The following is a 26,324-nucleotide window of genomic DNA, read 5'->3' as shown; positions in this document are numbered from 1 at the left end:
TAGTAATAGCGGAGAGTGATATCGCATCTTCGGACCACTGCTTTTGACTTGCGTTGGATACTTCCTAAGATATGAGCGTTTAAAAAATTTTGTGCCGCAACTTTTTACGAATGCTCTCAGTATCGTCACATGATTTAAAACATGCATTCATGTCAAGGGCCAGGCATATTCTGACATTCATTCATAATTGGAATTTTTATGCTTAGAAGTAAAGTGGCGGGATATGTTGTATTTTTTTTCACATTGTTATAAATGGTCTATCCTTCACAACTGTGAAAATAAATAAGTATATTTTAATAACTTCATTCATATTTGAGGAGCTTATTTGCAAAAGGAGACATTTCTACTTCTTTTCGAAACGCACTTTTTAACGATTTCCGAATCTTTGGGATGAGCTCTGTTGGATTATACAACAGTTTATTCAAACGGGGGAATTTTGCAGTACAACTCATAATGTAAAGTTGGTCGTTTCTACTAGAAGGGAACACATATTCAACTTGTCTCGCTTCGGTATTTTTCATTCAAAAGGGAACATAACGAAGCGGTTGTCTTACTGGTGTTAAGGAATTTTTCAAAACGGCACATTTTTCAGAAGCACTTTCAAAGCCGTGTTCTACAGTAGAACACCCATCGATGTCGGATACCCATGGGCCAGAAAATTTTGCCCACTAAGAAGTGTCCGTTGAAAGATAGTAAAATACATTGAGTTCCTGTTGATGTAATTAAAAAAAGTGTCCGTTAGTGGAGGTGTCCGCCAACGGGATCGTCTGTTATGGGAGGTTCCACTGTAGAACGATCGCGTTTCATATGTTACTCACGAGAGAGTAGTAAGGGTATCTTCTCCTTGGCTTGGTGAAACTTTCTGGAATATACAGGTGGCGTAGAAATTTGCAATTTTTCAAACTGAGTCCAGCTCCAAGTTTGATCAAAATCATGATATTAACATTTCCAATAATTTTCGTTCAAAACTAAACATTTCAAATTTTTAAATGTAGATAACTGCCTTAAATGTTGATCAAGAAACATAATATTTAAATACAGTTGAATCCCATGATAACGAACTCCAAGAGATCGGACAAATCATTTCGTAATAACGAAGCATACATTGGCTGTAAACTTATCTGGGGCATTTGAAAAGTTTTCGTTAAAACGAGATTTTCACTATAACGGTATTCGTTAAAACGGGAATCTTATACAACTTCCGTATGCTACCTGTTGAGCTATTTTGTAAAGCAGCCCATTCCAGATAAAAAAAAAGGTTTTTCTTACTTCTACTGGAAATTTAGTAATTGTGGAAATGTTTCCTTTTGAAGATAAGCTCCTCATTTATCAGAATGTGTTCCATTTTTTGCATATGCAAAAGTTTCTGAATCAATTTCTATCTAAATCCTCACAGTTATACAGTATTTTGCATTTTCAAAGAATGGTACAGCCCCTTAAATGAATTATATCAAAGCACTGAAATTGAAAATTTTTACACTACAATTTTTGGCGACCCGAATTGAACCTCAAACTGGGCTGCATCAGGGCCGCAGGCCATAGTTTACCCATCACTAGCCTACATTATTCCCCTTTATACTAAAAAATGCCCAACTTCGCAGAGAACATTGCGTAGTACTGTACGTTTATTAAATGTTTTAATACGGTACTTATACGGTGCTTGTACACATTAGAAAAATATTTAATCGTCGCATTTTACATTCAGTATATTATTATACATGTATAACAACGTAAAATACTTACAGGAAGGGTTTCAGGGTACTGTTTCCTGCGTATATGTGATATAAGTAATGCATTAGAAGGAAAAGAAAAACAAAATTAAACGTATGCAAGATAAAACACATTTTTTATATGCAAAACAATTAAAAATAAGAATGAAATTATTGATGCAGAAAATAGTGAGGATGTTAGAAAATGGTAATTTTTTTTCAATGAAACTTGGTGAATTTACATGGTTGACAGTAGTGAGAATGAGATTGCTTTTTTCCTCAGCCCAATACATCCAGGAAATAGATCTTTTCCGGATATTATGCCAAGGTGAAATCAAAAAAGTCATCTGTATCCGCCGGGAATCAACCAAGGTCTTCTTGAAAACCACCAGGGTCGTGTTTCCAGGGTCGTGTTTCCCGGTTTGCAAGAGGACCTGATATAGATTCCCAGTGGATGGCTTTTCTTTCCGAGTCCATCTTGGTATAATATCCAGAAAAGTTCTATTTCCTTGGTTGACATCAGTGTTAGTCGTAGATGTAATTATTAATTAAGGCTACGAGACGTTGTAGCTCCTCTTCCCCCATAACGATGCGTAAAGAGACGCCCAAAAAAATAAATACAAATTCTGATTCGTAAGACATTGATCGATAATTACGAAATGGTATTCATTGTCCATTTTAAAAAAATAACGCAAATTAACGTATCAGAAATAAACGAGCCTGATTGAATGGTAAATAATTTGAGCAATTTAAGGTGAAAGTACTGTGATTCCCGGAAGATGAGCCGCTCTAGGGTACAAGCTTCATTTGCATTAAAAACCGTAAGAGTTGTGGCTTATGTGTAGGGAATTATGGCAAAGCACTATATTAAGAACACTGATACTTTGGAAAAATTATGCGAAAAAACACTGAAATAAATGTCTCAGAATCTCCCGTATTGTCATATTACCGTATTCCTCAAAAAGTGACTCTACTGAGTCATTGTGGCATGCGTCGCATCAGCATATGAACCTCGGTGAGGATTTTTTTTAGTATGCCAGCCTTGGGTGCGCACCACACAAGTGGGTATATCCACCAGACAGTTTAATATTCATTTAATGATTGTGCAATGAAAATCATCCCATTTTCCATAAACGATTCATCAGAATTTTTTTTTTTTTTTTGATAATCAATAACAGCTTTTTTCTGTCAAATTTTCACCCATTCCGGTGCCAAGCAATTTTCGATAAAATCGGTGAACATGAAAACTAGCCCGCTTCTAGCAGTGAAGGTGTTTTTGTACACAACGTTATGTGTACAAAAAGGAAATCTACTCATGCTTTGCATCAAATGATATGGCATGAGTAAAAACAAAAGGAGATAGCAGAAGCAATGACGTATAACAGAGAAAATAAATGTGTACGAGAAACTAAGAGATAAGAGATAAGTCAAGAAAAAGTGATAAAATACATGAAAAAGTAAGTCAGTAACGTGTAAGAAGGTATAAAAATTTATGGAATGCATACAAGGTGCATAGCAAACGAGGGTATGGTATTTTACTGGCGAACCGTTAAACCTAGAGGTATACTTTCACTTAGAAAGTATACCTCTAATTTTTCCAAACTATATACCTCTACCTTTCCAAATAACGTGTAGTACTCAGATATGCCACTCATTTTTCAAAGGGTTGTATAGTTACTTACAACAGAAAAAAATTAACTTTTTATACAGTCCCCCTGTGCCCCAAAATCTAATTAAAAATTGCTGCCCTGTCTCTCCTGATGGCAACGGAAAAAATCCATGTTTATAAGTGCAATATTCACTGAGATATTCGAATTCGAAAAACGGAGGAAATTTGAAGAAAAATAGCGTTAAATGCGGAAAAACCGATTTACCAGCATTTAACGCTTCCCCCCCCCCCTCAACTTTTCTCTTTTTTTCAAATTCGGATATCTCAGTGAATATTGCACTTAGAGACATGGAGTTTTTTTGTTGGCATCAGGAGAGACAGGCCAACAGCTTTCTAATTGGGTTTGGGGCACATGGGGAGTATATAAAAAGTCAATTTTTTTTTATTTTAATAACTATGCAACCCCTCTTGAAACATGAATGACATATCTGAGGGCACGGTTGCCCAGGTGAGTAAGATACTCGCTGAAAGTACCAAAGGATGTTTAGAGTTGAAACGAGCTCGAAACCCGATTCGTCCTTTTCAGTAACTTTCCCGACACAGGGGTACAACAGAAACGGTGACATGGCCACAGAAAAAGACTGCTACCGTAAAGTAGTCCCACTATATGAGTAATACACGTTATGTGAAACTTTTCCTAATTCGACGTATACCTCTAGGATCAACGGTTCGCCAGTAAAATGTTAAACCCGTGTTTGCTATGCACCCTGTATATTTTTCGAGATAATATTTAAATAGGGAGATAAGATGATGGAATGAATAGAAAAGGGAAGAAGAATAAATGAGAATGATAAGATAGAGAAGATTGTAATAAAGTAGAGGATAAAGAAGAAACTAGATAGGCCTACTCAAGATACATGTACATACACTCATATAACAGATATGAAAAATAGGTAAAAAAAATAAAGGGGATAGATAAAAGATGAAAAATTAAACATATGTAAGCTAGAAAAAAAACACACAGAGAGAGAGAGAGAGAGAGATAAACAGTAGGAAAAGACAGCAAAATAGCTAGATGGTAGAAAGGATCGACGAAAGAGATAGAAGATAAAGAAGCCAGATGAAAGTCATGAAAGTCAATAAAATATAGGGAATATAACTATAAAAAATAGAAGATTAAAAAATAGGGGAAATAGAAGATGTTTTTTATATAGAAGAAAAAAATATAAGGAAGATAGGAGACAAAAAAAAGATATAGCACCAAGATTAGAACGTAAAACATAGAGAACTAAGATAAAAGACAGGTAAGGAAGATAAAAGATAGAGAGCGGCATAGAATATGGAAGACGTGGAAGATAGATAGGAAAATGAAAAATTAATTACAGGAAAGATAGATAGAGAATTAAAAGACAAAAGAAAAGAGACAGGTGAAAAATAGAAGTCAAGAAATTGGGAAGATAAAAGATAAAACATAGGTGGGGAAGATAGTAGATAGGTGGGAAGATAAAAGATAAATCATAGGTAAGGAAGATAGAAAATGAGAAACAAAAAAATAAAGCATCTGTAAGAAAGATGTAAGATAGGGCACAAAGATAAACGATAGGGAACGAAGATAGAAGATAAAAGATAGGTAGGGAAGATAAAAGATAAAAATATAAGAAAGATGGAAGATTTCAAATAGAGAACAAAGATAGAAGGAAAAATATAAGGAAGATAGAAGATAAAAAAAAAGAAAATAGATGAGAAAAATAAGCTAAAAGGTGAGGAAAATAGGATAAAATATAGTTGAGGAAAATAGATAAAAGATAGGTGAGGAAAATAGATAAAAGATAGGTGAGGAAAATAGATAAAAGCTAGGTGAGGAAAATAGATAAAAGCTAGGTGAGAAATGTAGGAGATAAGAGATAGGAAGCGAAGATAGAAGATATAGTATAAGGAGCGAAGATAGAAGATAAAAAATATAAGTAAGATAGAGGATAAAATATATGGAAGATAAAAGATAGAGAAACAAGATAGAAGACAAGAGATAGAGAAACAAGATAGAAGACAAAAGATAGAAAAACAAGATAGAAGACAAAAGATAGAAGACAAAAGATAGAGAACCTAGATAGAAGATAAAAGGTAGGTGAGGAAAGTACAAGATCAATGACAAGGAGCGAAAATAGAGCATTGACGATAGGGAGCGAAAATAACATGGAACACGTGAAAGATAAATAGGAAAATAAAAGATGAATTATAGGAAAGATAGATAGAGAAATAACAGATAAAAGAAAATAGACAGATGAAAAATAAGATATTAAGAAATGGGGAAGATAAAAGATAAAACAAGGTAAGGAGGAGAGAAAATGGGAAACGAAAAAGACAAAAGGGTAAGGAAGACAGAAGAGAGGGAGCGAAGATAAAAGATAGAGAACGAATATAGAAGATAAAAGATGAGAGAGCGAAGATAGAAAATAAGAGATAGGGAGTGAAGACAGCAGATAAAAAGATAAAATATAAGGAAGACAGAAGATAAGTTTAATTTCAACCAATTAGTACTTTAACAAAGCTCTGTTGCATAATCCGATTAACTCTTTAATCTAACTTACATCGACCCATTGGAAGGAATTATAGTCCCTTGGGGTCACAAAGTGTCTGTCATTGCAATGTCATTTTTTTTGTGGTTTATTTTGTGTTTTTGTCAGTTGTTTTGATTGTATGTTTTATGTGTTGTGTTCAGTCCAATAAACAAAAAGATAAAAGTTGGAACGAAAGTAGAAGATAAAAGATAGAGGGTGAAGATAGAAGGGACGAAGATGTTAGCATAGGCGGTGATAGACTTTGAAGTCTGGGGGGGGGGCACGATGATGATGTCAATCCATATATGCATATATACATTAGATCAGTTGACTTCACCTTGGATGCTGGGGAGACAATGCCTCCCACGCCCCTCCGTATCACCGCCCATGGATGTTACATGAAGGATAGAAAGAGAACATATTAGATGAGACATGGGGAGCTAAAATAGAAAATAAAAGATAAAGAGTAAATACAGAAGATAGAAAATGAAAGATAAAGAGCAAATATAGAAGATAGAAAACAAAAATATGAGGAAGATAGAAGGTAAAAGATAGAGCACCAAGATTAGAACATAAAAGATAGAGAACTGAGATAGAAGATAAAAGATAGAGAACTGAAATAGAAGATAAAAGATAGAGAACTGAGATATAAGATAAAAGATAAGTAAGGAAAATAGAAGATAGAGAGCGACATAGAATATGGAAGATGTGGAAGATAGATAGGAAAATGAAAGATGAATTATAGGAAAGATAGATAGAGAATTAAAAGACAAAAGAAAAGAGACAGATGAAAAATAGAAGTCAAGAGATGGGGAAAATAAAAATAAAACATAGGTAAGGAAGACAGAAGATGGGAAACAAAAAAATGAAGTATCTGTAAGGAAGATAGAAGATAAGGCACAAAGATAAAAGATAGAGAACGAATATAGAAGATATAAGATAAAAATATAAAGAAGATAGAAGAGGAGCGAAAATAGAAGATAAAAGATAAAAATATAAAGAAATAGAAGATAGGAGATAAAAGATGGAAGAAGAAATATAAGGAAGATAGAAGAGAAAATATAAGGAAGATAGAAGAGAAAATATAAGGAAGATAGAAGAGAAAATATAAGGAAGATAGAAGAGAAAATATAAGGAAGATAGAAGAGAAAATATAAGAAAGATAGAAGAGAAAATATAAGGAAGATAGAAGAGAAAATATAAGAAAAGTAGTAAAAATATCAGGAAGATAGAGAAAAGAAAACAAATAGAGAGCAAGATAGAAGACAAAAGATAGAGAACCGAGATAAAAGATAGAGAACCGAGATAGAAGATAAAAGATAGCAATCCAGTATAGGAGACAAAAGAGAGAGAGAACCAAGATAAAGGATAAAAGAAAGATAACCAAGATAAAAGACAAAAGATAGATAACCAAGATAGAAGACAAAAGATAGAGAACCAAGATAGGAGACAAAAGAGAGAGAACCAAAATAGCAGATAAAATATCGAGAATCAAGATAGGAGATAAAAGGTAGGGGAGGAAAATAGGAGATGAAAGTATAAAATAAAAGATGGGGGGGGCGAAGATAGAATATAAAAGATGGGGGAGGGAGAAAATGTTAGATGATAGATAGTGAGTGAAGTTAGAGAGCAAAGATAGAAGATAAAAATATAAGAAAGGTGGAAGATAAAAGATAGAGAGCGAAGATAGGAGATAAAGGGTAGGGAACAGAGATAGAAGAAAAATATAAGGATGATAGAAGAAAAAAGATAAATCACCAAGACCGAAGATAAAAGATAGGAAAGGAAAATAAAGTATAAGAGATAGGAAAGGAAAATAATGTATAAAAGATCAGGAGCGAAAATAAAATATAACAGATAGGGAACGAAAATGAAAGATAGAAGATAGGGAGTAAGACAAGATAAAAGATAGAAAAATTGTAAGATGAAAGATAGAGGAGAAAGATTAAGAAAATAGAAACACAAAGATGAAGAAAATAGAAATACAAAGATGAAGAAAATAGAAATACAAAGATGAAGAAAATGGAAATACAAAGATGAAGAAAATAGAAATACAAAGATGAAGAAAATAGAAAAACAAAGATAAATGGGAGATAAGTAGGTAAATGGAAGATAAAATATAGAGTATATGATCAATAATTTAGAATTTGAAAAACAAAAAAAATAAAGGCAATGAAAGTGAGTTAAATAAAAAACAGATAAAAGATATAGAAATAAAGTAGTTTGGTGACATGAAAATTAGCTGAGAGATGTAGAAGATAAATGAAGATAGGAAGCCAAAAAGAACTATAAAGATGAATGAATGATAGGCCCGATTGATAGAAGACAGACAGGATAGCGTAGACAAGATGAGAAATACAGTACTACTTGATCCAAAAAGAAAAGCGTGCGAGAATAAAGAAAAAAGTTAAACGTGAAAAGAAGAAATTGTTGTAGTTGAAGGGGTTGGTGCACGCAAATTTTCCAAAAACACATCTTCCAATTTTTCAGTACTATTAAATTTTCTGCGTCTGTGTTAGTTTTTGTTTCACCTGTGCTAGAAATTATTTTAAAATATTTTAATATGAACTGGTGGCAGGCATTATATATGCTAATGTTTTCCACTAAAATTCTCTTTTCTCAAAACTAAGTTTTTTTTTGATAAGGAACACCATTCATTCAAATGTCTTAAAACTTCGTGTGTCTCTCACCACTATGGTGTTACATACTTTAACACGAACTTTTAGGATTTTAAGTGTTGGTTATTTTTTTTCTTGAATTTTTGCATCTTTTTCACCAAAATGCACCCATATTTTGTGCCATGAACTTTTTTTAATGTAACACCATAGTGTTGAGAGACACAAAGTTTCAAGTCATTTGAACGAGTGGTGTTCGAAAAAATCTTCCTTATCTAACAAAAAAGCATTTTAGTGTAAAACATTAGCATGTGTAATGCCTGCCAGTAGTTTATATTAAAATATTGTAAAAATATTTTTATTACAGGTAGAGCAAAAACTTTAACACAGACGCATAAAATTTCATAGTATTTAAAAATTAAAAAATTGGAAAATGTGTTTTTTGGAAAATTTGTGTGCACCAACCCCCTTAAAGAAAAGGAAGAAACAAACAAAGAAATGGGATAACGGAAGCAATAAAACCGAAAAGTGAGGATGGGAACAGAAAAAGAGATAAGAAAAATCAACAGAGCGAAAGGGAAAACAAATCGGAGGTTTTAAAAAAAAAAAGAAGAATAACGAGGAAAAATGAAAAAATGAAGAAAGAAATAAAAGAGTCAAGTAGTAAAATTGTGATAGAGTGAAAAAAAGACAAGAAATGAAGAAAAATGTTGAAAGGGGCAATAGAAACACAAAAAAGGAGAAAAGTGCAAGAAAAATATAGCAAATGAAGGAGAAAGTCAGAAAGTGTAGAAAAAGAGAAAATGTTTAGCAATGAAGGAAGAGAATGAAAGAGATGAAGAGAAGTCAAGAAAAGAATTACAGTAATGGGAAAGGAGAAGGGAGAATAAGGACAGAAAGAATAAGAAGAAAAATAAGAAAGAATATGAAAAGTAAAGAATGTGATCGATTAGATAAGAATAAAATACAAATAAATACAAATACAAATACAACGCCACAACAGGCAAAATGCCCAACGAGGTGGCTGATAAAAAGATGCCCATAAAAATATGGTTGTCATATGTTTCAAAAATACAGCAACCCAATTAAAAATGCAATTAACACAAATTACAAACAATATATACACATGATAAAATATTATACAATGCCCATAAGGAATACTTATGGTTGTCTTATTCTAAGAATGGATAGCTTCTCGATTTACCCCAACATGTTTATCGCATGTTTATCGCAAAGTTATAGGAAAATATTGATTGGTTAAAGCAAAAAGGAGAACACTCTATTAAAACTAAAAGAAGTGGTTTAAGTGCCAAAAGATTAAAAAAATGAATAAAGCAGAAACGTAACGATTGAAAACATTGAAGGAGTAAAGAAATGAATGTAGAATGAAGAAGTAAAGAAATGAATGAAGAATGAAGAAGTAAAGAAATGAATGAAGAATGAAGAAGTAAAGAAATGAATGAAGAATGAAGAAGTAAAGAAATGAATGAAGAATGAAGAAGTAAAGAAATTAATAAAAAGGGCAGGGAAAAAAATATAAGTGTGAAAGAAATCAACGAAGAATAGTGAGAAAATTTAAAAGAGACATTAGTAAAGTTGTATGAATGAAAAGACGAGAGAAGTTGTAGATAAGATGGAGTATAAAATATAAGGATGAGTTGTAAAAACACAAAAGAAGTGGAGAAAATAAGTAAAGAGTGGAGGAAGAAATAGGAGACAAGAGAAAACACGGGAAATGTTGAAAAACTGAGAGAAGAAATTAAGATACAGAATTATAGAAATGTTGACGAGGGTAAAAGAAACGAAGAAAGAAAACAGAAAAGGGAAAGTAAAGACCGGAGAACTGAGGAGAAAATTGAATGAGAGACTAAATAGAAATAACAGAGTCCGGAACAAAAATACGGGATACAGAAATCGACAGACTAAAAAAGAAAACAATCAGAGTTGAAGAAGGTTGTACCAAGAAGAAGTTAAGAGGAGATTTAATTTATAAGGAGAAAAATTGATTAAAGGAGCAGAAGAAGAGTAGAAAAATGAAGAAAAAGGGCAGTAGTAGCAGGAAAGTTAATATCGGATTACCAATAAAGAAAAAAGTCAGAGATATAAAAATAGGGAATAATTGAGAAAAATTGCATCAATGACGAAATAGATTGAAGAAGCGGGAGAAAAGAAATAAGAAGAAACGGAAAAAGGATTGGGAGTGAAAAAAAAACAAGAATTAAAGGCATGAATAAGAAAAGTCTAGGTGAACCAAAGCAAAAAGTTTTTAGGATGAAGAAAACAGTAGAAAGATAAATGGGGGGGGGGGTAAAGAAAACAGCAGAAAGATTAATGGTAAAGAATCAGGGGTGTGAAGAGAGGGATAGAAAAAATTAGAAATTTATTTAAGAAGCAATGAGAAAATTCAATTCAGTTTAAAAAAATGATAATAAAAGAAAAGAGTTATAAAAAAGAACGTTATAAAAAAACGAGAAGGAATACAAGAATATATTAAAAAGAAATAAAGGAAAGCTATGGAAGAGTGCAAAAACATCATAGAATGAACGTGAATGGATATCTTAAAGGTAATAACATATACGAAAAAGCAAAAGATTAAAGAAAATAATAAAATAAATACTGTGAATAGTTCATGTAAAGAAAGTTTGTAGTGAGCGAAAAAATGAAGTGAAATTACTAAATGAAAAAGAACTAAAAAATTAAAGGTAAATGGAAGTAAGAGAATTAGAAGATTTAAGTAAAATATATAACTGAAGCAAAAAGTTGTGGAACGAAAAAAAAAAAATCAGAAATGGGGGAAAATATACAAAAAGTCAAGAAAAGAAGAAAAATTAGGGGAAGGTGAGAAAAGAATAAATAAAATAAGGATAGAGAAAATTATGGAATTTAATGGAGGGTGGTGATAAACAATTAGAAAAACCAACACGGTAAAGAAAAATTTAGAAAAATTCTAGAGGTCAAGGAAGAGATACCAGAGAAAGAGAAATAAAAAAAAGTAACGATAAAATAAGTGAGAAAAATGGAAAGTTAATAATAGGAATAAAAATAAAAGAAGAAAACTATAAGACTAAACTAAAGTGTAGCAAGAATAAAAGTATAGGAAAGAATAAAAGTATAGGCAAGAATAAAGTGATACTAGAAACGGATAAAGAGAGATTTGAGAAGATTAAAGAAAAGATGAAAAATCGAGCAAATTGAAAATTAAAAGATAGAAAAGCATTAGAAGGGAACTGTAATCACTTAAAAATAGGTAGCAGAAGTGAAGAAAGTAGCAAAGAGTAAAGAAAGGGTAAAAAATTGTAGTAGGTGTGAGCGTAGAGCGTTATTCACGTGAAACTCAACTTCTGACATGAATTCGTTCTTTGTGCCTTGAATCGCATGATAGGACATAATGAAATTGGTATTACAAATAGCTAATAGACAATAGCAATGTCGTCTATTTGTGTTGCAAACTTCTCGAGATATTTCACAGAACAATCTCATTACGAATGTAGGCCTTGAGCTTGGTGCCCAGACTGAAAGACGTATTAACATCCGTACGGTATCATCGGATTTGTCTTTTGAATATCTAACAACACATGCCATTGTCTTTTATTTTCGTTTCGTTGTCTTCTGAGTTATAGAGTGAAACAATTTTGGTGTGAATGAGGGCCGTGCTACTGGTGATCACTAGATTTTTCTTATTGAGTCTACCTGAAGACATCAAAAACACTGTTATATTCTGAATACTTCCTGAGATCCTGGAATATGAGCCTCTAAGTGGATTCGTTAGGCAACTTTTTGCAAATGCACCCAGTATCGTCAAATGACGTAAAAGTCGTATTCACGTCAAAAAAAACGAAATGGTGAAAAAAGGAAAAGAAAGGAAGGAGTGAACTGTAAGAAAAAGAAACGAAGCAGCGAAAGTAAGAAAAAAACATGGAAAGTGAAGCGAAAGAAATAGAAAGAAAGAAATATCCAATAGTAGGTAAAATAAATGGAAGGATAAAAAATTTAATTGAAAGAGAGTTAGAGGATTAAGACAGAGATAGCAGGAACTAGGGTAAAAATCAGTGAACGGAAAAAGTACAGTATAGATAAAGGAAGAAAAAAGAGAAAAAGGAAAAGATAGCAGAAGTAATGGAGGGGTAAAAAGAGGGATGAAGATAATAAAGTTTCAAAACAAGAGGAATGAAGGAATGTATAGCCGAGATAAAGTAACAGAATAAGTAGAATGAAAAAAATAATAGCAGGGAGAGGGATAAAAAGAGGATGAAAATGATAGCGAGGGGAACAAAAGGAAAATATATCTTCGCATCAGCAAGCTGTTGAAAACCTTTGTATGGATAGCGGAGAGTGACATCATCCTCGGAAAAGGAAGAGTGAATAAAAATATAGCAAAGATAGAGACAAAATGGGAGAGTAAGGAATGGATTGCATAGGTGGTAAGAGTAAAAAAGAGGAACGAAGAAAAGGATAGAAGAAATAAAGAGACAATAAAGAAGAGTGAAGAAAGTGACAGCAGATATAAAGTGACAAAATGAAAGGAATGAAGAAAAGGATAGGAGAGATAAATAGACAAAGAATGAGAAACGAAGAAAAGGATAACAGATATAAAGTGCCAAAAAAATAAATGAAGAAAAGTGTAACAGAGGTATATAAAAAAAGTATAGGGGTATAGAAGAGGAATAAATAATGGGATAGCAAAGATAAAGAGGAAGTGTGACAAAAAAATAGTAGTGATGAAAGCATAGAAGGGAAAAAATCTGATAATTCGAGAAAAAGCATAGAGAATTAAGAGAAAAAGTAGAAAAAGTTGGGATAACAAGAAAAGGGGGGGGGGCAGAAAATTTTGATAAAAGGGAACAAGGGAAAAATCAGTGAATTGAAGTAAATGACAGAAAAGATAAAGGGGCAGAAAAAGAAGGATGAAGAAAAGATGTCAGAGATAAAAAGGCAGAAAAAAAATAATAAAGCAAAGTGTAGCAGAGATATAGAGCATGGACGGAGATACGGGGGGGGGCATTGCCCCCCCAGCATCACAGGTGGAGTCGACTGATCTAATGTATATATGTATATATGAGCTGACATCATCATCATCGTGCCCCCCCAGCAATAATGACCTTGCCCCCCCCCAGACTTCCAAGTCAATCTCCGCCTATGATATAGAGACTAAAAAGAGGAATGATTGACGACATCCATAATTTTTATAGATATTTTTTGTTTTATTTTTAGCCATCTCGTTTAGCAGTTTGTCTGTTGAAGCCCTTGTATTTGCATGAAGAAAATGATAGCTGTGATACAGAAACAAGAGAAGGCCGGGACAGGTCTAGCAGTAGTGACCAGTGTTGTCATCTGGGGCGCCCCCATAGGAAGAGCGCCAAATCAGGGGTAACAATAAAAATAATTGCAAAAAAATTAGAATAATGTTTTCTCTGTGAAATTAGAACGATTAATGTATTAGATAGACTAATTTGCAGAGAAAACTGTAATTTTCGGTGCATACGCATTGCGAATGCAAATTAGCGAGTTTTCCAGGTGATTTTACTGTTCCGCTTTTTTTCGCCGAAGGTACATCAGAGAGGTGTGTCAGGTGAGCAGTTTCCCTTGAATCATCTTTGGAGAGGGAAATGCATAGCAGAGATAGAAACAAGAAAGGGAGATGAAGTAAAGGATAGTAGAGGCGTGGGAGTTAAAAAGAGGAATGAAGAAAATGTTAGCAGAGGTAATGAGAGTAAAAAATGGAAATGAAGGAAAAAATAAGAGAAATAAAGTGCCAGAATAAGAGGAATGAAGAAAATGATAGCAGAGGTAATGGTGTGGACAAAGAGAAACAAAATAAATAAAAGAGATGAAGATACAAAAAAGGAGAAACAAGAAAAGGGTAGCTGTTAATAAAGGGACAAAGAGTAGTAAAGAAAAGGATAGCTGTTAATAAAGGGACAAAGAGTAGTAAAGAAAGGGATAGCTGTTAATAAAGAGACAAAGGATAGCAGAGTAAAGAAAAGGATAGCAGAGTAAAGAAAAGGATAGCAGAGTAAAGAAAAGGATAGCAGAGTAAAGAAAAGGATAGCAGAGTAAAGAAAAGGATAGCAGAGTAAGGAAAAGAATAGCAGAAATAAAGATCCGAAGATTATGTCTCTCTCCGCTATTTACACCAGCCAAGTGTGAGAACGTGGGTTCGATTCCAAGAAGAGACAATTGCATTTTCTTTCCTGAATTCATCTTCCAGTGGTTGAAACTTTCGTCAGAGATAAAGAAACAAAAAAAGAAGAATACTGTAGCAGAGGTTTTGGGGCTTAAAAGGAGGAATGAAGAAAATGATAGTAAAGGTGATTGGGGTGAAAGAGAGGAATTAAGAAGAGGATAGAAAAGATGAAGAGAAAAAAGCGAGAGGAAATAATGGATAGCAGAGGAAATGAGGGTAAAAAAAGAGGATCAAAAATAAAGGATAGAAGAGATGAGGATACAAAAAAAAAGAGTGAAGAAAAGGATCGCTGTTATAAAGAGGCAAAAAAAAAGAAGAGCCAAAAAAAGGGTAGAAGAGATAGAAAGGCAAAAGGAGATGGAAAAATTAAAAAGTTAAAATCTCTTAAGTTACTGGAGTAATAAGAGGAATGAAGAAAAAGATATCGAATGCAAAGAGAAAAGAAAGAGAATGAAAATAAGAATAGAAGATATAAAGAGACAAAAAGAGGAATGAAGGAAATGATAGCAAAGATAAAAAGACAAAAAGGTAAGAAAGAAATAGATAACGGAAGAACTGGGGAAAGAAAGAGGAATAAAAAAGAATAGAAGAGATAAAGATGCAAAAAAGAATGAAAAATAAGATAGCAATGGTAAAGAGACAAAAAAGGGAATAAAGAAAATGATAGCAGAGCAGAGATAATAGGTGTGGAAAAAAGAAATTAAGAAAATAATAGAAAAAATAAAGAGAAAAAAGGGAGAGGAAGAAATCGATAGCACAGGTAGTAGGGGGAAGAAAAAAAGAAAATAGAGGAAGAAAAAAAAAAGGATAGAACAGATGAAGAATAAAAAAAATAAGGAAAAGGATAGCTGTTATAATGAAACAAAAAGAGTAGCAAAGAAAAGGATAGAAAAGATAAACAGACAAAAAAGGAGATGGAAGAAGGTAGATCTCTTAAGTAATCGGAGTTATAAGAGGAATGAAGGAAAAAAAAATCAGATGTGAAGAGAAAAGAGGAAGAATGATAATAAGAGTAGAAGATATAAAGAGACAAAAAGAGGAATAAACAAAATAATAGCTAACATCAGACAATAAAGGGAAGAAATAAATAAATAACGAAAGTACTGGGGGTAAAAAGATGATTGAAAAAAAGAATAGAAGAAATAAAGATAAAAAATAATCAAAAATAGGATAGCAGTGATAAAGAGACAAAAAAGGAATGAAGAAAATGATAGCAGAGGTAATAGGGGTGAAAAAGAGAAATTGAGAAAAGAATAGCACAGATAAGGAGAGAAAAAGGGAGAGGAAGAAATTGATAGCATAGGTAGTGGGGGTGAAATTGGATCTAAAGAGATAAGAAGAACAGGACATATAAAGAGACAAAAGAAGCAACGAAGGAAAGGATAGCAAAGATAAACAGGCAAAAAAATGGGAGGAAGAAAAAGATAGCGGAGGTAATGGGTGGGGGTATAATCAACCCACATGGGTAAAAGGCTTATATCCCGGGAGGGACAGAGTCTGGGTCGTGTCTGGTCTGACGGGCGGAGGTATAAGAATTAAGAAAAGAATAGCGGATATAAAGAGAAATAAAATGGAAAGTTAAGAAAAGAATAAAGCAGAGATGAGGAGACAAAGAGGAAGCAGAGATAATGAGAAAAAAGAGAAATGAAGAAAAGGATAGAAGAGAAGAAGATTAAAAAACAAAGACTCAAGAAAAGGATAGCATTTAATACAGATACAAAAACAGGAATAAAGAAAAGTATAGCAGAATAGCAGATGTAAAAGAGACGAAGCGAAGAAACGGGCAGCGGAGGTAATATAAGTAGAAAAAGAATGAAAGATATAGCAGATTTAGAGACAAAGAGAGGAATGGAAGAAAAGGATAGAAAAGATTAAGGTGCAAAAAACAAAAAAAAAGAAGAATCAAGGAAAGGATAGAAAATACAAAGAGACAAAAAGAGGAATGAAGAAAAGGATAGCAGAGATAAAGAGACAAAAAGAGGAATGAAGAAAAGGATAGCAGAGATAAAGAGACAAAAAGAGGAATGAAGAAAAGGATAGCAGAGATAAAGAGACAAAAAGAGGAATGAAGAAAAGGATAGCAGAGATAAAGAGACAAAAAGAGAAATGAAGAAAAGGATAGCAGAGATAAAAAGATAAAAAGAGGAATGAAGAAAAGGATAGAAAATGCAAAGAGACAAAAAGAGGAATGAAGAAAAGGATAGCAGAGATAAAGAGACAAAAAGAGGAATGAAGAAAAGGATAGCAGAGATAAAGAGATAAAAAGAGGAATGAAGAAAAGGATAGCAGATATAAAGAGACAAAAAGAGGAATGAAGAAAAGGATAGCAGATATAAAGAGACAAAAAGAGGAATGAAGAAAAGGATAGCAGAGATAAAGAGATAAAGAGATAAAAAGAGGAATGAAGAAAAGGATAGCAGAGATAAAGAGACAAAAAGAGAAATGAAGAAAAGGATAGCAGAGATAAAGGGATAAAAAGAGAAATGAAGAAAAGGATAGCAGATATAAAGAGACAAAAAGAGGAATGAAGAAAAGGATAATAGAGATAAAGAGACAAAAAGAGGAATGAAGAAAAGGATAGCAGAGATAAAGAGATAAAAAGAGGAATCAAGAAAAGGATAATAGAGATAAAGAGACAAAAAGAGGAATGAAGAAAAGGATAGCAGAGATAAAGAGACAAAAAGAGGAATGAAGAAAAGGATAGCAGAGATAAAGAGATAAAAAGAGGAATGAAGAAAAGGATAGCAGATATAAAGAGACAAAAAGAGGAATGAAGAAAAGGATAGCAGAGATAAAGAGACAAAAAGAGAAATGAAGAAAAGGATAGCAGAGATAAAGGGATAAAAAGAGAAATGAAGAAAAGGATAGTAGAGATAAAGAGACAAAAAGTGGAATGAAGAAAAGGATAGCAGAGATAAAGAGATAAAAAGAGGAATGAAGAAAAGGATAGCAGATATAAAGACACAAAAAGAGGAATGAAGAAAAGGATAATAGAGATAAAGAGACAAAAAGAGGAATGAAGAAAAGGATAGCAGAGATAAAGAGATAAAAAGAGGAATCAAGAAAAGGATAATAGAGATAAAGAGACAAAAAGAGGAATGAAGAAAAGGATAGCAGAGATAAAGAGACAAAAACAGGAATGAAGAAAAGGATAGCAGATATAAAGAGACAAAAAGAGGAATGAAGAAAAGGATAGCAGATATAAAGAGACAAAAAGAGGAATGAAGAAAAGGATAGCAGAGATAAAGAGATAAAGAGATAAAAAGAGGAATGAAGAAAAGGATAGCAGAGATAAAGAGACAAAAAGAGAAATGAAGAAAAGGATAGCAGAGATAAAGGGATAAAAAGAGGAATGAAGAAAAGGATAGTAGAGATAAAGAGACAAAAAGAGGAATGAAGAAAAGGATAGCAGAGATAAAGAGACAAAAAAAGGAATGAAGAAAAGGATAGCAGAGATAAAGAGATAAAAAGAGGAATGAAGAAAAGGATAGCAGATATAAAGAGACAAAAAGAGGAATGAAGAAAAGGATAATAGAGATAAAGGGACAAAAAGAGGAATGAAGAAAAGGATAGCAGAGATAAAGAGATAAAAAGAGGAATCAAGAAAAGGATAATAGAGATAAAGAGACAAAAAGAGGAATGAAGAAAAGGATAGCAGAGATAAAGAGATAAAGAGATAAAAAGAGGAATGAAGAAAAGGATAGCAGATATAAAGAGACAAAAAGAGGAATGAAGAAAATGATAGCAGAGATAAAGAGATAAAAAGAGGAATGAAGAAATAATAAGCAGATATATGAAGAAACAAAAGAGTAATGAAGAAAAGGATAGCAGATATAAAGAGACAAAAAGAGGAATGAAGAAAATGATAGCAGAGATAAAGAGATAAAAAGAGGAATGAAGAAATAATAAGCAGATATATGAAGAAACAAAAGAGTAATGTAGAAAAAGATAGAAAAGATAAAGAAACAAAAAAAACGAGGAAGAAAGAGATATATAGCTGAGGTAGTGGGTGTAAAAAGGAATGAAAAAAGAAAGGGATAGCAAATATAAAATAACGAAAAAGGAAGGAAGAAAAGGATAGCAGAGGTTATAGGAGGGGATGAGGAAGAGGAGATAGCAGTGGGATATCCAAGATAAAAAAAAAGTGAGGCAAAAAAATAGTAGTCACGAAAGCATAGAAGAAGAAAAAATCGGATAATTTGAGGATATAGGTATATCGGATATTTGAGAAAGGGATGGATGAAACAAGGAGAAAGTTAAAGCCAAGCTATGAACAATTAAAGTGATATAAAAGCTAATAATTTCGATAATCAAAACAAAGAACCCTAAAGAAAAAAACTATGGCATGGATGCAAGAAATTTTCGGTTTGCAGATGATATTTCATTTAGGATTACTTTTTCGGGCTGTATCCAAAGATGAAATGTCGAAAACAAAAATGACAGAACCAATATTTACACATACTCTTTGCAGTTTTCTTTCTACACAATTATCGCTCAGCAATTCCTACAAACGGGTAATGCCGGGAGCGAGGCAAAACTAGCTATATTTTTAAAAATGCATGAATTCGAACAAACTGTTGTGGGAGTATATGGTTTGTACCGAAATTCATGTTATAAATTTGAATTTTATTTTTTAACCAAAGAATTAGCTCGAAATTCGATAAGTCTCAATGTGTCACTGGCTCTGTCATAGTATTTTTCAGATGTAATCTGTGTTCAAGATAGATTGGATGTAATCTGTGTTCAAGATAGATTGGATGTAATCTGTGTTCAAGATAGATTGGATGTAATCTGTGTTCAAGATAGATTGGATGTAATCTGTGTTCAAGATAGATTGGATGTAATCTGTGTTCAAGATAGATTGGATGTAATCTGTGTTCAAGATAGATTGGATGTAATCTGTGTTCAAGATAGATTGGATGTAATCTGTGTTCAAGATAGATTGGATGTCAGCTGTATTAAAGATGTATTGGATATCGTCGGAACAGTTCAAGTAGAAAAATTCAACCAGCAATGCCTTATAAAACACAAATCAATTTTAAAAGAATTCTTCAAGTCTGTATGGAAGCCTTTTTTAATGAAAATTTCATTTGCATATCATGGTCTTATCGAAAGTACTTCCAATCGCTAAAATTTCACTATTTGTAACTAATTAAAACTTAGAATCATACTTTTCTTGATTGTCTTCAAGTTTCTATCACCAACGGTTCAAAAGATAAAAGGTGTATAAGGATATAACTTCACATCCAGTATGTATATTATGCTTCACAACAAAAACTAAGTACAATAGGGGCCCACATTTAGCGAAGAGCTTGTAGCCAATATTCAAGTCGAAAAATTATAATAACAGTATCAAAACGAATTAGAGGGTTTGAGTCTGTAAAATTATAGTCAATAAAAATATAGCAATTTCTCAAAGTTCTTACTCTTTAGGGCAGGCATCTTCAACCTGTTGCTCGCGGGCACCACGGTGCTCCCTGAATGCACTCATATGCCCGTGTCCGATTTCGTGCTCGCAAGCACTTAATCAACGTTCGATTTCGTTACCTTGTACAAATTGCATTCATGAATAAAAATCACCCTGATTTCATGCATTCGTACGTCAAACTTGCCGTAAGAGTGCTCTTCTTTTGATGATGGATGAAGGCAGCGCTTGCGACTAGAAGAAGGTTGAAGATCTCTGCTTTAAAGCATCCTGGAGAATAATGGTAGAATCTTTTGCTCGTTTTTTAAAATTTATTAAACCTATTTATTAAATATGTCATTTCACCGCTGATCGGACAAGCAGGTCTATGGCATATTATTTATCTGCCGGTCTCTTTCTCTCGTGAAAGCTTTATTTTCTAACTAAAATACAGTTCTCTCCTAAAACTTTCGCACCAGTTAGAAAAGTAGCATGGCACAGCTTAGGTATGGGAATAAAGAATTTCGAATAGAGCGAGAGAAATAGTTGAGTTATAAAATAAGATCTGGTAAATCAGAAGAATGAGAGGTGCAAAGACAAAGTAGAGATATATAGAATTATGTATATATATGAATTACTTAAGTAAAAGATGACTCTTAAAAAAGTTAAATATCCTTGTAAGAGGAGCGAAAGAAAAAGTAAGAAATATTTTGGGAGAAATGTAAGCATATGGACAGCTAGAAGAAAAATAAATCACGTAGATAATAATATCAGAAAAAAGATGAAAGTACAGTCAACGATGTGATTAATGGGAATGATCGTATCTACTGAATAAGTTGATAAGTAATAGGATAATTCATCAATTATAGAAATGATAGTATAAAAATATAAGACACCTTTCGATCAATAAAACACCTCCGGATTGACTTTTCCGATACATGTGTCGGTGAATGACACATCTAAAGATATGAAGTTTTTTTTTTTGCTTACATTCTGTTATTTTGTGTATAATCATTTCCTGGATTGATTTTGCAGCAGGTTATAAAACATAATATATTTATGTTATGATAACCTATTTCATTTCATACTGTCAATTTTTTTTAAATTTAAACAGCATTTCGTTGATAAACTAAGTCTTTAACTTGTCAACCAGATTTCTCTGCCTATTTTGACACTTATTATGATCTATGATCTGGTATTACGAGTTTTAAAGCGTGATCTGCAAGCAAAATTGAAAGAAAAAATAGTGATTGAGAGAGAGAGAAAAAGAGAATAAGTAAAAAAAATTGAATATTTTTAATAATCTTTAAATCTACGTTCACAAGCAAAAGCAACATGCGTGATGCAACAAGCAAGATAAGCATGTAAAAGGTTCAAGATCGTCAGATAAAGATACACTGGGTAAGGTTTTGATACTTAGAGCCACAGGGGATTGTATTTTTAAAACATAAGTGGCACAGATGTTTATATAGAGACAGCCCAGAGGCAAAAAGAAACAGTTGTACCAAAGCCACAGTAATGTACGTATGAGACGGAGAGTTTTGCAACAAATATTAAGCACGTAAGATAAACAAAAAAGTAAGATCACAAAAAAGAAGAGAAAGTTTTCATACCATAGAAGATCACGTGTACAAAACATAAGTGATGCATATAAAGTACAGGGGGATTTATGTTGAACCGGCCCCACAAAATGAGGTGTATCACAAAAGATACCATACATGTAATTATATGCTTGATATGTAACTGACCTTGGATTGTGTATTGTACCCCTTCGGGTGCCATTCATTAGCACATCCATATTAGAGCAGGTGTCGAAAGTGAGTGCCGTTTTCTCTAGAAGGCAAGCTCCCACTCGATATTTCATAATCTCAGTGATGTGTCGAAGTGCACCTTTGGTGATTGTCCTGATCGCAAGAGAAATGCTTTTCTTCAGATTTTGTAATATGTGAATGTGAGGTCTGTTTGTGTACATTCTGGGGCACCCATCTTTTGGGAACGCTTCGATACTTCTCTGAGATGTGAAGCAGGGTGTCTCCGGTCTTTTAATATGTTCATTGTGTACAATCTGTTTTTCGGAAAAACCCCCATAAAAATAAATCAAAACTAATGAGGTCTTGAAGCATTATGTGTTCTTGAACTTGTACCGTATGTGCTGCCACCTGTTTGCGCCATTCGCAAATTATTCAACTATCCTACTCTACAAAGCCGAGAGATTAATGTCCTGATGCTTAGCGGTTATGCATCAACTACCGAATTCTTAGCCAATTCATTGGGCCAGTTCTATAAGAACCACCCTTTGCTTAGTGATAAGGCGATGAAAAAGAACTAACCAAGAACAGGACTCCGCGAAAACGCAGCAGTACATTGTTTTCAAATGCAGCATAAAAAATTTCTTTACAGTGGTGCAGCTGGAATTTCATTATTTCAATCCCACAACGTTTATTTTACTATACTGTCAGGCAGAGCCGTCTTAAGAGTATCATGGGCCAAGTGGTTTATCGGAGGCCCTACCTGGTATATCCTGGAAAATTTAAACCGGATCTCATTTTTGTGAGGCCCCTCTTCCCTTGAGGCCCCCGGGCCGTGCCCGGGTGGGCCCATGCGTTAAGACGGCACTGCTGCCAGGGCCGCAACTAGATATTTTGTCACCCGGGGCAAGCCGGCATTTTGGCGCCCCTTGTAATGTAGAAGAAGCAGTTGAAGGGTGAATTCGGAACCCCCTTCTGGTTCAGCGCCCGGGGCACCGGATCCGCCTGCTCCCCCTAGTTGTGGCCCTGTATACTGTTGTATAATTAATATAATAGTAAGAGTAGCGCCTACAATTTTTACCGAATTCTATACAGGTATATAAAAGGCACCTATTTTCCGGAGCCAAGATAAACTAGGACACAATTATTCCGAATTTCGATTGGGCCTCTTCCAGTTGCACTGCCAGATTGTAAAATAAAGACAGATGGGCGCGGTAGCCCAGGTCGATAAGATACTTGCCTGAAGTACCAAAGGATGTTCAGAGGTGTCGCGAGTTCAATACCCGGTTCGTCCTTGTCGGAAACTTTCCTGACACAGGGGTACAACAGAAACGGCGACATTACCAAAGAAAAATATTGCTACCGCAGGGAGTCCCACATCAAGGGTTTAGCGCATGAACCTCTCGATGAGTATAAAAATGGCTGCCGTTTGGAATCGGCAGAAAATGACCGTGGCGTGACAAAAATGATCAAATAAAATACAGACTGTTAATGATTCTAACTTGAAACGTTGCTAAAAAGATAAATTCTAATATTTTAGGCAAAAATTTGAATACAAACATATCGCATCTTATATCGATTTGGGGTTGAGGGGGGGGGGGCAACCCGCAATGTAAGGAAGCGGCGTGAAAGGAAACAGAGGTTGTAGGTTTCTGAGAAAAATTACTTCACAGGCTTTCATAAACAACAGAAATTGTAGGTCAAACTTTTCGATTAATTTTAAGACATGATGCGAATGGTCATCGCAAACGGCACTTCATTAATAAAATTCCGTCCCCCAAACATTTAGTTTTTGTCGAAAAAAATTCACTTTCTGGACCTCTGAGAGAAAATTCCTGCAAATCTAGGCCCATTAGCAGGGGATTGAGTTGGCACCATGCCGGTAGGCATAAAATTTGCATAGGAGAAAATCTCAAATTGATTAACGAATTTTTTCTGCAGGTTTGCTTTAGAATTTGTAAGATATTTTAATATTTTCAATATTACTTTTTTGAGGAATTTACTCACTGCACCAATGAACTATGGTAAGAACACATGAATAAAGGAAAAAAGTGAAGCAAGAGTAAAAGATAACTCTAAAAAGATGATTTTTAATAGATTTACAAACAACATGCTACAACCCATAAGAAAAGGCAACATATTCAATTATAAGCAAAATTAGGTAGAAGCGGAAAAATACAGGAATGTAGTGGATAATAGTAATTTCATGAAGAAAAAGAAAGATGCACACACAAAACAAGAAACAAAGGTAAACAGAAGCAAATTAAATAGTTTTGATAGTGGTTACAATTCATAATAGTTTTGGAAACAGAAGAGCTTGAAAACAGAAAAGACGATGTTTATAGTGGCCATAGAAAGCAACGTTATCCAAGTATGAGTGAATTATGTTTGCAAAGTTGCACGAAGACATTCACCAGAGAGATGAGAATACAAGATAAAAGAGGTAAAAGATATAGAATAGCAAGTAGCCTACTGTATACAACAACAACAAGAGCATCTCACGTTGGTTTAACGTTTAAAGTTAGAGGATAATAGCTTTATTATTTTCAATATTGTATACGAGAACAATATCAGCACTACGAAAACAAATAAAGACATACTACCTAAAAGTGCATTGTTATAAATACAGTAATTCCTATAATCATGGCTTAAATTTAATACACAAATACAACTACAAGGGCCACAACTGGCAAATTGCCCAACGAGGTGGCTGAAAAAATTGTCCATAAAAAGTATGGATGTCAAATATAACCAAAATATATTTGTAAAAAGATATCTCGAGGAGCTTACTTTCAAAAAGGGGCATTTCCACTTTTTTTCGAAATGAACATTTTAACGACTTATGGATCTTTGGGATAAGCTCTGTCAGAGATTATGCATCCGGGATTATTCAAACTGGAATATTTTTGGTAAAAACTACGATCCGAAGTTAGTCGTTTCTATCAAAAGGGAACATATCCACCTTTTTTATACACTTCGGTATTTTTCATCTCTCGATAACGGACACCCACGAGACCGAAAATTTTGTCCGCCAACAAGGACTGTCCCTTAATGAATAGTAAAATACATCGAGTTCCGTCGATGTAATTTAAAATTGCGTCCGTAAGTGGACGTGTCCGCTAACGGGAGTGTCCGTTATAGGAGGTTCCACTGAAGAATGATAGTGTTTCTTATGTTACTCACGACAAAGTAGTAAGGGTACCTTCCTTGGTTAGACCAAACCTTCAGGAATCAACAAGTGGCGTAAAAATTTGCAATTTTTCAGACTTGACCAGCTCCAATTTTAATCAAAATATATTTCCACTAATTTTCTTTCAAAACGGAACATTTCCAAAATTTAAATGTAGATAACTGCCTTGAATGTTAATTAAGAAATATAATATTTAAACATTCTTATAACACTTCAGTATGCTATCTGTTGGGCTATTTTTCACTTTCGTAAAACGGTCTATTCCAGAGAAAAGGGTTCTTTACACCTACTGTAAATTTACCAAAAGTAGAAATGTTCCCTTTTGAAAATAAGCTCTGCAATTGTTTCCGAAATTACTATTATTACTAAAAAACTATCAAAATATAAGATTTAGTCTTAACTATGTGGATGAATTTTTTTAAATAATTAATGATGAACATGTATTTTAAATAACCAGTGCCGTCTTAAGGCATGGGCCTACTCACGCACTGCCAGGGAGGGGGCTCACAAAAACGAGATCTGGTTGAAATTTTCGAGAATTTACCTGAGAAAAATCACTTGGCCCGGGGAGGGCCTATGATGCTCGTAAGACTGCCCTTGTCAAACCTCGTTTTTAAAGAGTTTTTTTACGAAATTTCAAAAAGGGATACTCAAGTTCAAAACTGTTTTGTACAGTTAAGAAAAATCAAGTTTATATATTCATCTACAATGACAGCAAATATTTGAAAAATATCTTGATACCAAATTGTCGAAATTAAATGTAAAGATTCAAATACAGAATCTACAAGTTAATATGAAAATATACTTTTTAAAGTCATCTGGATGTGTAATTTCAAGAAAAGTAGCTTACTTCTTCTAATGGACCTTTCCCTTCTCGGTTGAGATCCCGCTATGAGACTAGTAGACTCTAGAATAACGATGTTGAAACTATATATACTCCTTAATTTAGCTGGTCTGTATGCAGAAGACGCCTTGAAACTGAAATGTGGGTCACGGAGACCTTCAAAGTTTGTTGGCTAAGAAAAAATCAATGGAATCGTATGAAGTAACGGATATATCAAGGCAACTCTTTGGTCAATAACCCCTAGAAACGTACGGAAGCGAAAAATGTCTCTTCTTCGGGAATACGATTATCTTTTTTGCTTATTCCTATCCCTTCAACTGAAAAAAAAAGTTGAGTTAGACCAGGCTCATTTTTTTAATGTTATAAATTTGGTTTTATACATTTTTCTCCATTATAATATAGGAGAAAGTGAGGGCTATATATATAATGGAACAAATTTTAGTTTTTGATTTTTTTTTGTAGT

The 26,324-nt window shown here is 33.6% G+C and overlaps 1 long non-coding RNA gene across 1 annotated transcript in view; it reads right to left on the bottom strand.

The window, feature by feature from the left end:
- LOC149073041 (uncharacterized) overlaps positions 1 to 25,907 on the bottom strand; it is a 30,280-nt gene extending 4,373 nt beyond the window's left edge. Inside the window, exons 1-2 of the long non-coding RNA XR_016194439.1 lie at positions 25,868 to 25,907; positions 1,744 to 1,768 (exon numbers count right to left, since the gene is read on the bottom strand). This is a non-coding gene — a long non-coding RNA (uncharacterized LOC149073041). The remainder of the gene's footprint in view (positions 1 to 1,743; positions 1,769 to 25,867) is intronic.
- Between the last annotated feature and the right edge of the window lie 417 nt (positions 25,908 to 26,324).

The sequence above is a fragment of the Pholcus phalangioides genome, unplaced genomic scaffold (genome assembly GCF_987345545.1).
Source record: "Pholcus phalangioides strain wild (caught in Gottingen) unplaced genomic scaffold, Ppha-v1.0 ptg000017l_1, whole genome shotgun sequence".
In the NCBI taxonomy this organism is placed as follows: domain Eukaryota; kingdom Metazoa; phylum Arthropoda; class Arachnida; order Araneae; family Pholcidae; genus Pholcus; species Pholcus phalangioides.
This window is presented reverse-complemented; position numbering and strand designations above follow the sequence as displayed.